General features: G+C 51.3%; 27 non-coding genes across 27 annotated transcripts; all 27 read left to right on the top strand.

Moving 5' to 3' along the window:
• Nucleotides 1-126: 126 nt before the first annotated feature.
• LOC111475068 lies at nucleotides 127-245 on the top strand. The gene has a single exon (XR_002716314.1). It is a non-coding gene; the product is annotated as a 5S ribosomal RNA (ribosomal RNA).
• A 133-nt stretch (nucleotides 246-378) lies between these two features.
• Nucleotides 379-497, top strand: LOC111475066. The gene has a single exon (XR_002716312.1). It is a non-coding gene; the product is annotated as a 5S ribosomal RNA (ribosomal RNA).
• A 133-nt stretch (nucleotides 498-630) lies between these two features.
• On the top strand, nucleotides 631-749 carry LOC111475062. Its single transcript, XR_002716308.1, has one exon. It is a non-coding gene; the product is annotated as a 5S ribosomal RNA (ribosomal RNA).
• A 133-nt stretch (nucleotides 750-882) lies between these two features.
• LOC111475071 lies at nucleotides 883-1,001 on the top strand. The gene has a single exon (XR_002716317.1). It is a non-coding gene; the product is annotated as a 5S ribosomal RNA (ribosomal RNA).
• Nucleotides 1,002-1,134: 133 nt separating this feature from the next.
• On the top strand, nucleotides 1,135-1,253 carry LOC111475049. The gene has a single exon (XR_002716296.1). It is a non-coding gene; the product is annotated as a 5S ribosomal RNA (ribosomal RNA).
• A 133-nt stretch (nucleotides 1,254-1,386) lies between these two features.
• Nucleotides 1,387-1,505, top strand: LOC111475050. The gene has a single exon (XR_002716297.1). It is a non-coding gene; the product is annotated as a 5S ribosomal RNA (ribosomal RNA).
• Nucleotides 1,506-1,638: 133 nt separating this feature from the next.
• LOC111475048 lies at nucleotides 1,639-1,757 on the top strand. Its single transcript, XR_002716295.1, has one exon. It is a non-coding gene; the product is annotated as a 5S ribosomal RNA (ribosomal RNA).
• Nucleotides 1,758-1,890: 133 nt separating this feature from the next.
• On the top strand, nucleotides 1,891-2,009 carry LOC111475047. Its single transcript, XR_002716294.1, has one exon. It is a non-coding gene; the product is annotated as a 5S ribosomal RNA (ribosomal RNA).
• Nucleotides 2,010-2,142: 133 nt separating this feature from the next.
• Nucleotides 2,143-2,261, top strand: LOC111475055. The gene has a single exon (XR_002716301.1). It is a non-coding gene; the product is annotated as a 5S ribosomal RNA (ribosomal RNA).
• A 133-nt stretch (nucleotides 2,262-2,394) lies between these two features.
• LOC111475061 lies at nucleotides 2,395-2,513 on the top strand. Its single transcript, XR_002716307.1, has one exon. It is a non-coding gene; the product is annotated as a 5S ribosomal RNA (ribosomal RNA).
• Nucleotides 2,514-2,646: 133 nt separating this feature from the next.
• Nucleotides 2,647-2,765, top strand: LOC111475065. Its single transcript, XR_002716311.1, has one exon. It is a non-coding gene; the product is annotated as a 5S ribosomal RNA (ribosomal RNA).
• Nucleotides 2,766-2,898: 133 nt separating this feature from the next.
• Nucleotides 2,899-3,017, top strand: LOC111475070. Its single transcript, XR_002716316.1, has one exon. It is a non-coding gene; the product is annotated as a 5S ribosomal RNA (ribosomal RNA).
• Nucleotides 3,018-3,150: 133 nt separating this feature from the next.
• Nucleotides 3,151-3,269, top strand: LOC111475056. The gene has a single exon (XR_002716302.1). It is a non-coding gene; the product is annotated as a 5S ribosomal RNA (ribosomal RNA).
• A 133-nt stretch (nucleotides 3,270-3,402) lies between these two features.
• Nucleotides 3,403-3,521, top strand: LOC111475059. The gene has a single exon (XR_002716305.1). It is a non-coding gene; the product is annotated as a 5S ribosomal RNA (ribosomal RNA).
• A 133-nt stretch (nucleotides 3,522-3,654) lies between these two features.
• On the top strand, nucleotides 3,655-3,773 carry LOC111475057. Its single transcript, XR_002716303.1, has one exon. It is a non-coding gene; the product is annotated as a 5S ribosomal RNA (ribosomal RNA).
• Nucleotides 3,774-3,906: 133 nt separating this feature from the next.
• Nucleotides 3,907-4,025, top strand: LOC111475069. Its single transcript, XR_002716315.1, has one exon. It is a non-coding gene; the product is annotated as a 5S ribosomal RNA (ribosomal RNA).
• A 133-nt stretch (nucleotides 4,026-4,158) lies between these two features.
• Nucleotides 4,159-4,277, top strand: LOC111475046. Its single transcript, XR_002716293.1, has one exon. It is a non-coding gene; the product is annotated as a 5S ribosomal RNA (ribosomal RNA).
• A 133-nt stretch (nucleotides 4,278-4,410) lies between these two features.
• Nucleotides 4,411-4,529, top strand: LOC111475045. Its single transcript, XR_002716292.1, has one exon. It is a non-coding gene; the product is annotated as a 5S ribosomal RNA (ribosomal RNA).
• Nucleotides 4,530-4,662: 133 nt separating this feature from the next.
• LOC111475044 lies at nucleotides 4,663-4,781 on the top strand. The gene has a single exon (XR_002716291.1). It is a non-coding gene; the product is annotated as a 5S ribosomal RNA (ribosomal RNA).
• Nucleotides 4,782-4,914: 133 nt separating this feature from the next.
• On the top strand, nucleotides 4,915-5,033 carry LOC111475043. Its single transcript, XR_002716290.1, has one exon. It is a non-coding gene; the product is annotated as a 5S ribosomal RNA (ribosomal RNA).
• A 133-nt stretch (nucleotides 5,034-5,166) lies between these two features.
• Nucleotides 5,167-5,285, top strand: LOC111475042. The gene has a single exon (XR_002716289.1). It is a non-coding gene; the product is annotated as a 5S ribosomal RNA (ribosomal RNA).
• A 133-nt stretch (nucleotides 5,286-5,418) lies between these two features.
• LOC111475041 lies at nucleotides 5,419-5,537 on the top strand. Its single transcript, XR_002716288.1, has one exon. It is a non-coding gene; the product is annotated as a 5S ribosomal RNA (ribosomal RNA).
• Nucleotides 5,538-5,670: 133 nt separating this feature from the next.
• On the top strand, nucleotides 5,671-5,789 carry LOC111475074. Its single transcript, XR_002716320.1, has one exon. It is a non-coding gene; the product is annotated as a 5S ribosomal RNA (ribosomal RNA).
• A 133-nt stretch (nucleotides 5,790-5,922) lies between these two features.
• LOC111475073 lies at nucleotides 5,923-6,041 on the top strand. Its single transcript, XR_002716319.1, has one exon. It is a non-coding gene; the product is annotated as a 5S ribosomal RNA (ribosomal RNA).
• Nucleotides 6,042-6,174: 133 nt separating this feature from the next.
• LOC111475063 lies at nucleotides 6,175-6,293 on the top strand. Its single transcript, XR_002716309.1, has one exon. It is a non-coding gene; the product is annotated as a 5S ribosomal RNA (ribosomal RNA).
• A 133-nt stretch (nucleotides 6,294-6,426) lies between these two features.
• LOC111475051 lies at nucleotides 6,427-6,545 on the top strand. The gene has a single exon (XR_002716298.1). It is a non-coding gene; the product is annotated as a 5S ribosomal RNA (ribosomal RNA).
• Nucleotides 6,546-6,678: 133 nt separating this feature from the next.
• On the top strand, nucleotides 6,679-6,797 carry LOC111475040. Its single transcript, XR_002716287.1, has one exon. It is a non-coding gene; the product is annotated as a 5S ribosomal RNA (ribosomal RNA).
• Nucleotides 6,798-7,008: the final 211 nt, after the last annotated feature.

Raw genomic sequence — 7,008 nt, 5'->3', positions numbered from 1 at the left:
CTTTCAATTTCTCCGAGTTCTTTTCTTCCTTTCTCTACAAATGAGAACCTCCCCCGCTCACGCCCATCGCGTTTCGATCATGCCGCCCCGCATGCGTTAAATCCGATTTTGTGCGCATGGCATGTCGGGATGGATCATACCAGCACTAATGCACCGGATCCCATCAGAACTCCGCAGTTAAGCGTGCTTGGGCGAGAGTAGTACTAAGTTGGGTGACCACTTGGGAAGTCCTCGTGTTGCACCCCTTTTTTTCTTTCAATTTCTCCCAGTTCTTTTCTTCCTTTCTCTACAAATGAGAACCTCCCCCGCTCACGCCCATCGCGTTTCGATCATGCCGCCCCGCATGCGTTAAATCCGATTTTGTGCGCATGGCATGTCGGGTGCGATCATACCAGCACTAATGCACCGAATCCCATCAGAACTCCGCAGTTAAGCGTGCTTTGGCGAGAGTAGTACTAAGTTGGGTGACCACTTGGGAAGTCCTCGTGTTGCACCCCTTTTTTTCTTTCAATTTCTCCCAGTTCTTTTCTTCCTTTCTCTACAAATGAGAACCTCCCCCGCTCACGCCCATCGCGTTTCGATCATGCCGCCCCGCATGCGTTAAATCCGATTTTGTGCGCATGGCATGTCGGGTGCGATCATACCAGCACTAATGCACCGGATCCCATCAGAACTCCGCAGTTAAGCGTGCTTGGGCGAGAGTAGTACTAAGTTGGGTGACCACTTGGGAAGTCCTTGTGTTTCTCCCCTTTTTTTCTTTCCATTTCTCCGAGTTCTTTTCTTCCTTTCTCTACAAATGAGAACCTCCCCCGCTCACGCCCATCGCGTTTCGATCATGCCGCCCCGCATGCGTTAAATCCGATTTTGTGCGCATGGCATGTCGGGTGCGATCATACCAGCACTAATGCACCGAATCCCATCAGAACTCAGTAGTTAAGCGTGCTTGGGCGAGAGTAGTAATAAGTTGGGTGACCACTTGGGAAGTCCTCGTGTTGCACCCCTTTTTTTCTTTCAATTTCTCCGAGTTCTTTTCTTCCTTTCTCTACAAATGAGAACCTCCCCCGCTCACGCCCATCGCGTTTCGATCATGCCACCCCGCATGCGTTAAATTCGATTTTGTGCGCATGGCATGTCGGGTGCGATCATACCAGCACTAATGCACCGGATCCCATCAGAACTCCGCAGTTAAGCGTGCTTGGGCGAGAGTAGTACTAAGTTGGGTGACCACTTGGGAAGTCCTCGTGTTGCACCCCTTTTTTTCTTTCAATTTCTCCCAGTTCTTTTCTTCCTTTCTCTACAAATGAGAACCTCCCCCGCTCACGCCCATCGCGTTTCGATCATGCCGCCCCGCATGCGTTAAATCGGGTTTTGTGCGCATGGCATGTCGGGTGCGATCATACCAGCACTAATGCACTGGATCCCATCAGAACTCCGCAGTTAAGCGTGCTTGGGCGAGAGTAGTACTAAGTTGGGTGACCACTTGGGAAGTCCTCGTGTTGCACCCCTTTTTTTCTTTCAATTTCTCCCAGTTCTTTTCTTCCTTTCTCTACAAATGAGAACCTCCCCCGCTCACGCCCATCGCGTTTCGATCATGCCGCCCCGCATGCGTTAAATCCGATTTTGTGCGCATGGCATGTCGGGTGCGATCATACCAGCACTAATGCACCGGATCCCATCAGAACTCCGCAGTTAAGCGTGCTTGGGCGAGAGTAGTACTAAGTTGGGTGACCACTTGGGAAGTCCTCGTGTTGCACCCCTTTTTTTCTTTCAATTTCTCCCAGTTCTTTTCTTCCTTTCTCTACAAATGAGAACCTCCCCCGCTCACGCCCATCGCGTTTCGATCATGCCGCCCCGCATGCGTTAAATCCGATTTTGTGCGCATGGCATGTCGGGTGCGATCATACCAGCACTAATGCACCGGATCCCATCAGAACTCCGCAGTTAAGCGTGCTTGGGCGAGAGTAGTACTAAGTTGGGTGACCACTTGGGAAGTCCTCGTGTTGCACCCCTTTTTTTCTTTCAATTTCTCCCAGTTCTTTTCTTCCTTTCTCTACAAATGAGAACCTCCCCCGCTCACGCCCATCGCGTTTCGATCATGCCGCCCCGCATGCGTTAAATCCGATTTTGTGCGCATGGCATGTCGGGTGCGATCATACCAGCACTAATGCACCGAATCCCATCAGAACTCCGCAGCTAAGCGTGCTTGGGCGAGAGTAGTACTAAGTTGGGTGACCACTTGGGAAGTCCTCGTGTTGCACCCCTTTTTTTCTTTCAATTTCTCCCAGTTCTTTTCTTCCTTTCTCTACAAATGAGAACCTCCCCCGCTCACGCCCATCGCGTTTCGATCATGCCGCCCCGCATGCGTTAAATCCGATTTTGTGCGCATGGCATGTCGGGTGCGATCATACCAGCACTAATGCACCGAATCCCATCAGAACTCCGCAGCTAAGCGTGCTTGGGCAAGAGTAGTACTAAGTTGGGTGACCACTTGGGAAGTCCTCGTGTTGCACCCCTTTTTTTCTTTCAATTTCGCCCAGTTCTTTTCTTCCTTTCTCTACAAATGAGAACCTCCCCCGCTCACGCCCATCGCGTTTCGATCATGCCGCCCCGCATGCGTTAAATCCGATTTTGTGCGCATGGCATGTCGGGTGCGATCATACCAGCACTAATGCACCGGATCTCATCAGAACTCCGCAGTTAAGCGTGCTTGGGCGGGAGTAGTACTAAGTTGGGTGACCACTTGGGAAGTCCTCGTGTTTCTCCCCTTTTTTTCTTTCCATTTCTCCGAGTTCTTTTCTTCCTTTCTCTACAAATGAGAACCTCCCCCGCTCACGCCCATCGCGTTTCGATCATGCCGCCCCGCATGCGTTAAATCCGATTTTGTGCGCATGGCATGTCGGGTGCGATCATACCAGCACTAATGCACCGAATCCCATCAGAACTCCGTAGTTAAGCGTGCTTGGTCGAGAGTAGTAATAAGTTGGGTGACCACTTGGGAAGTCCTCGTGTTGCACCCCTTTTTTTCTTTCAATTTCTCCGAGTTCTTTTCTTCCTTTCTCTACAAATGAGAACCTCCCCCGCTCACGCCCATCGCGTTTCGATCATGCCGCCCCGCATGCGTTAAATCTGATTTTGTGCGCATGGCATGTCGGGTGCGATCATACCAGCACTAATGCACCGGATCCCATCAGAACTCCGCAATTAAGCGTGCTTGGGTGAGAGTAGTACTAAGTTGGGTGACCACTTGGGAAGTCCTCGTGTTGCACCCCTTTTTTTCTTTCAATTTCTCCCAGTTCTTTTCTTCCTTTCTCTACAAATGAGAACCTCCCCCGCTCACGCCCATCGCGTTTCGATCATGCCGCCCCGCATGCGTTAAATCCGATTTTGTGCGCATGGCATGTCGGGTGCGATCATACCAGCACTAATGCACCGGATCCCATCAGAACTCCGCAGTTAAGCGTGCTTGGTCGAGAGTAGTAATAAGTTGGGTGACCACTTGGGAAGTCCTCGTGTTGCACCCCTTTTTTTCTTTCAATTTCTCCGAGTTCTTTTCTTCCTTTCTCTACAAATGAGAACCTCCCCCGCTCACGCCCATCGCGTTTCGATCATGCCGCCCCGCATGCGTTAAATCTGATTTTGTGCGCATGGCATGTCGGGTGCGATCATACCAGCACTAATGCATCGGATCCCATCAGAACTCCGCAATTAAGCGTGCTTGGGCGAGAGTAGTACTAAGTTGGGTGACCACTTGGGAAGTCCTCGTGTTGCACCCCTTTTTTTCTTTCAATTTCTCCCAGTTCTTTTCTTCCTATCTCTACAAATGAGAACCTCCCCCGCTCACGCCCATCGCGTTTCGATCATGCCGCCCCGCATGCGTTAAATCCGATTTTGTGCGCATGGCATGTCGGGTGCGATCATACCAGCACTAATGCACCGGATCCCATCAGAACTCCGCAGTTAAGCGTGCTTGGGCGGGAGTAGTACTAAGTTAGGTGACCACTTGGGAAGTCCTCGTGTTTCTCCCCTTTTTTTCTTTCAATTTCTCCGAGTTCTTTTCTTCCTTTCTCTACAAATGAGAACCTCCCCCGCTCACGCCCATCGCGTTTCGATCATGCCGCCCCGCATGCGTTAAATCCGATTTTGTGCGCATGGCATGTCGGGTGCGATCATACCAGCACTAATGCACCGGATCCCATCAGAACTCCGCAGTTAAGCGTGCTTGGGCGAGAGTAGTACTAAGTTGGGTGACCACTTGGGAAGTCCTCGTGTTGCACCCCTTTTTTTCTTTCAATTTCTCCCAGTTCTTTTCTTCCTTTCTCTACAAATGAGAACCTCCCCCGCTCACGCCCATCGCGTTTCGATCATGCCGCCCCGCATGCGTTAAATCCGATTTTGTGCGCATGGCATGTCGGGTGCGATCATACCAGCACTAATGCACCGGATCCCATCAGAACTCCGCAGTTAAGCGTGCTTGGGCGAGAGTAGTACTAAGTTGGGTGACCACTTGGGAAGTCCTCGTGTTGCACCCCTTTTTTTCTTTCAATTTCTCCCAGTTCTTTTCTTCCTTTCTCTACAAATGAGAACCTCCCCCGCTCACGCCCATCGCGTTTCGATCATGCCGCCCCGCATGCGTTAAATCCGATTTTGTGCGCATGGCATGTCGGGTGCGATCATACCAGCACTAATGCACCGGATCCCATCAGAACTCCGCAGTTAAGCGTGCTTGGGCGAGAGTAGTACTAAGTTGGGTGACCACTTGGGAAGTCCTCGTGTTGCACCCCTTTTTTTCTTTCAATTTCTCCCAGTTCTTTTCTTCCTTTCTCTACAAATGAGAACCTCCCCCGCTCACGCCCATCGCGTTTCGATCATGCCGCCCCGCATGCGTTAAATCCGATTTTGTGCGCATGGCATGTCGGGTGCGATCATACCAGCACTAATGCACCGGATCCCATCAGAACTCCGCAGTTAAGCGTGCTTGGGCGAGAGTAGTACTAAGTTGGGTGACCACTTGGGAAGTCCTCGTGTTGCACCCCTTTTTTTCTTTCAATTTCTCCCAGTTCTTTTCTTCCTTTCTCTACAAATGAGAACCTCCCCCGCTCACGCCCATCGCGTTTCGATCATGCCGCCCCGCATGCGTTAAATCCGATTTTGTGCGCATGGCATGTCGGGTGCGATCATACCAGCACTAATGCACCGGATCCCATCAGAACTCCGCAGTTAAGCGTGCTTGGGCGAGAGTAGTACTAAGTTGGGTGACCACTTGGGAAGTCCTCGTGTTGCACCCCTTTTTTTCTTTCAATTTCTCCCAGTTCTTTTCTTCCTTTCTCTACAAATGAGAACCTCCCCCGCTCACGCCCATCGCGTTTCGATCATGCCGCCCCGCATGCGTTAAATCCGATTTTGTGCGCATGGCATGTCGGGTGCGATCATACCAGCACTAATGCACCGGATCCCATCAGAACTCCGCAGTTAAGCGTGCTTGGGCGAGAGTAGTACTAAGTTGGGTGACCACTTGGGAAGTCCTCGTGTTGCACCCCTTTTTTTCTTTCAATTTCTCCCAGTTCTTTTCTTCCTTTCTCTACAAATGAGAACCTCCCCCGCTCACGCCCATCGCGTTTCGATCATGCCGCCCCGCATGCGTTAAATCCGATTTTGTGCGCATGGCATGTCGGGTGCGATCATACCAGCACTAATGCACCGGATCCCATCAGAACTCCGCAGTTAAGCGTGCTTGGGCGAGAGTAGTACTAAGTTGGGTGACCACTTGGGAAGTCCTCGTGTTGCACCCCTTTTTTTCTTTCAATTTCTCCCAGTTCTTTTCTTCCTTTCTCTACAAATGAGAACCTCCCCCGCTCACGCCCATCGCGTTTCGATCATGCCGCCCCGCATGCGTTAAATCCGATTTTGTGCGCATGGCATGTCGGGTGCGATCATACCAGCACTAATGCACCGGATCCCATCAGAACTCCGCAGTTAAGCGTGCTTGGGCGAGAGTAGTACTAAGTTGGGTGACCACTTGGGAAGTCCTCGTGTTGCACCCCTTTTTTTCTTTCAATTTCTCCCAGTTCTTTTCTTCCTTTCTCTACAAATGAGAACCTCCCCCGCTCACGCCCATCGCGTTTCGATCATGCCGCCCCGCATGCGTTAAATCCGATTTTGTGCGCATGGCATGTCGGGTGCGATCATACCAGCACTAATGCACCGGATCCCATCAGAACTCCGCAGTTAAGCGTGCTTGGGCGAGAGTAGTACTAAGTTGGGTGACCACTTGGGAAGTCCTCGTGTTGCACCCCTTTTTTTCTTTCAATTTCTCCCAGTTCTTTTCTTCCTTTCTCTACAAATGAGAACCTCCCCCGCTCACGCCCATCGCGTTTCGATCATGCCGCCCCGCATGCGTTAAATCCGATTTTGTGCGCATGGCATGTCGGGTGCGATCATACCAGCACTAATGCACCGGATCCCATCAGAACTCCGCAGTTAAGCGTGCTTGGGCGAGAGTAGTACTAAGTTGGGTGACCACTTGGGAAGTCCTCGTGTTGCACCCCTTTTTTTCTTTCAATTTCTCCCAGTTCTTTTCTTCCTTTCTCTACAAATGAGAACCTCCCCCGCTCACGCCCATCGCGTTTCGATCATGCCGCCCCGCATGCGTTAAATCCGATTTTGTGCGCATGGCATGTCGGGTGCGATCATACCAGCACTAATGCACCGGATCCCATCAGAACTCCGCAGTTAAGCGTGCTTGGGCGAGAGTAGTACTAAGTTGGGTGACCACTTGGGAAGTCCTCGTGTTGCACCCCTTTTTTTCTTTCAATTTCTCCCAGTTCTTTTCTTCCTTTCTCTACAAATGAGAACCTCCCCCGCTCACGCCCATCGCGTTTCGATCATGCCGCCCCGCATGCGTTAAATCCGATTTTGTGCGCATGGCATGTCGGGTGCGATCCTACCAGCACTAATGCACCGGATCCCATCAGAACTCCGCAGACAAGCGTGCTTGGGCGAGAGTAGTAC

This window comes from Cucurbita maxima, unplaced genomic scaffold (genome assembly GCF_002738345.1).
Source record: "Cucurbita maxima cultivar Rimu unplaced genomic scaffold, Cmax_1.0 Cma_Scf00927, whole genome shotgun sequence".
In the NCBI taxonomy this organism is placed as follows: Eukaryota; Viridiplantae; Streptophyta; class Magnoliopsida; order Cucurbitales; family Cucurbitaceae; genus Cucurbita; species Cucurbita maxima.
Note: the sequence above shows the minus strand (reverse complement) of the source record. Positions and strands in the feature narration are given on the sequence as shown.